This window comes from Mugil cephalus, chromosome 1 (assembly GCF_022458985.1).
Source record: "Mugil cephalus isolate CIBA_MC_2020 chromosome 1, CIBA_Mcephalus_1.1, whole genome shotgun sequence".
NCBI classification, from domain to species: domain Eukaryota; kingdom Metazoa; phylum Chordata; class Actinopteri; order Mugiliformes; family Mugilidae; genus Mugil; species Mugil cephalus.
The window spans coordinates 30,544,540-30,547,098 of record NC_061770.1 but is presented as its reverse complement, the minus strand read 5'-3'; the positions used below and the strand labels follow the sequence as shown (position 1 = coordinate 30,547,098).

The following is a 2,559-nucleotide window of genomic DNA, read 5'->3' as shown; positions in this document are numbered from 1 at the left end:
GTGGACAGCAAGAACAGTGTGATAGAAGGACAACTGTATTACAACAAGAAGATAAGAGACTGTATCTGACTTACATCCTGAATTGTAGAATAGAAGACGTCATTACCAACAGGGGACGCTGAGGGTTCGCTGGACTCTGCTGCTTAAAGGCAAATGAAATATTCTTTGCTACATCTGTATCTTTCTTAGAACAATACATCATGTACAAATATTGGGATGAACAATGTTATGAATGATTTTAATTCTAACCTGACTGTGGAGCACAACTCTTGCCCAAAGCGTAATAAATGGGTGACACTCCATCTTTATCTGACAGAGAGAAACATTCAACTGAAACATAACATAACGCTTAATGTCTTTTACCTAATGTCATTTTTTGCTTGTGTTCCTCAGTATTTATGCTAGGCTAAGCTAACCACCACCAGGCTTCAGTTAACATCCAATGATTAGTTTGAATAAAGAATGAGCATAACAACTGAATACAAGTCGTATGGACACCCATGTGTAAATCATTTGAACTGAACCTGTGGATTACATGGTGTAGGAAGTTAAAGCTAACATCAGCATCAAGACTTTTATTACCAGCATCGTCTCGTCAAACAATGTAAATTCTGAGTAGCTAACTGCTAATTGAGGTGTATGAGGTTAGAGGAAATACCGTTCTTCTTCCTGGTCTTTGTTACAGTAGCATACATTGGTTGGCTTGCTGCAGGTGCACTGGCCTGTACAGAGACTATAAAAAGACAGAACAATAAAGATATATATTTATATCCTTTCTGCTTAATATATTAGTTCCATACCTTAAACCTACCTGTCTGATGCTCTGATAACCTTGAATCAGGCATTGTCTGTGACCGTGAACTACCATCTGTAAAAAATAAGGATAACATTTAAAATAAAAAGATAAATAAATGAATAAATTTAACATGATGATGGGGCTCAAGCAACCTGACAAGGTTCAATTAATTTGGAAAATTGCGGAGTCATTCCTAAAATTACCACCCAACAGAAGCATTTAGAATGTGAAAAGCTTCGGCCCTAGGACAGAACCTTGAGGAACTCCAGTATAACTTTTGTGTACATGGAAGAATCACGATGCAGCAACGAAAAACCAGTGTGGGCACCAAGTAAAGTTCTTGTAATGTTCTCCACCTCTGCTACAGGCAAATCTGCCAAAGTGATGTCGTCCCACAACCAACAAGAGAAGTATCAACAAGACAGCAATGATGATCCATGGTGTACTTGTGGAGGAAGAGGAGACAGGAGTAGAGTCTTCGTGATCTTCTGTATCTACTGTAGAAAAACCTGGATCTTAAAGAGATGGGAATTGTTTGAAAGTGTCAACACATATGAGGTCAATACTTTATTAATCTTATTTTGAAAAATTAACATATCTCACCTTCGACAGTCAGCCAACTCTGTGGTGATTCTCCAACTCCAGAGATGTGACATTTGTAGAATCCTTGATCAGACATGGAGACTGTTTTGATGGTCAGATTTCCTGTGGTGCTTCTCAACTTGATGACTTCATCTTTATAGAAATCAGCTTGGATGTTGGAGGAAGATTCTTTGGTTCTGCAGCTCAGAGTCACGTCTTCTCCCTCCATCACAGGACGAGCAGGACTCTCCAGGATCACAGAACCAGCTGAACAACACAATCATATTTAATTTATCTTGATTATCTCAAGTTGAGATAATCAGAAAATATCACTGGCTCACTGCAAACGTACAAGTGACATTGATGTTTCTTCTCTCTCCTCCTTCCTCACACCAGTACTTTCCAGAGTCAACTTGATAAACACGTTTAATGGTGCAGTTAGGTCCTCTAAATGTTCTGTTATTAGTGGTGCAACACGAAGGTGTCTCCAATATTGATTTATGTTCAACATCACAGTAAAAGACTCCATCACAGTACAAAGTGACCGACTCATATTCAAAGAACTGCAGTCTGTTTGGAGAGATACGAAGAAAAGCTGCATCTGAGACAAAGACAAACAGAGAAATATAGTTCAGACATTTAATCCTGATGGATGTCGTCTACAACATAGACAAGTCTACAAAGTAGAACAGTGAGGAACTCTGTTAAAAATTAAACACTCAAATCTCAAGACATATGCCTCTTTTGTCAAAGAAATCTGCTCACCAACTTCCTGATCCTGTGCACACAGCAGGATCATCGCAGTCACTGAAGACGCAAAGAAAGTAGATGAATAAAATCAATAAAAGTTTTGTCATCTCCTACAGCTATTTGGGATGTTTAATTTCTATCAAATGTCGTAGCTGATGAAGAATAATGTTTCAGTTCACTTCGTAAACAATGCTGAAAGACTTCCAAATACATGACCTTTTTAATTTTACATTAAGTCTTTATCATTAAGTTTCTATCTGGAAAGGAGTCAGTACTCACACAGTGCGATGCAAAAAGCCCTGACCTCCATGTTGTCTTGACGCTGACTGACTGAACATCAGACTGACGTGTAAAGTGAGAGATGATCTTTTCCTGTTTGGCTGATTTCTGAGAGGCAGAGGTGGTGGAAATAGCCTCAGTGTTGTAGTTAA

The 2,559-nt window shown here is 38.6% G+C and overlaps 1 long non-coding RNA gene across 1 annotated transcript; it reads right to left on the bottom strand.

Annotated features, from left to right (window-relative positions):
- Positions 1-249: 249 nt before the first annotated feature.
- LOC125006541 lies at positions 250-849 on the bottom strand. The gene is made up of 3 exons (XR_007112597.1): positions 812-849; positions 659-733; positions 250-309 (listed from the first exon to the last, which is right to left on the bottom strand). It is a non-coding gene; the product is annotated as an uncharacterized LOC125006541 (long non-coding RNA).
- Between the last annotated feature and the right edge of the window lie 1,710 nt (positions 850-2,559).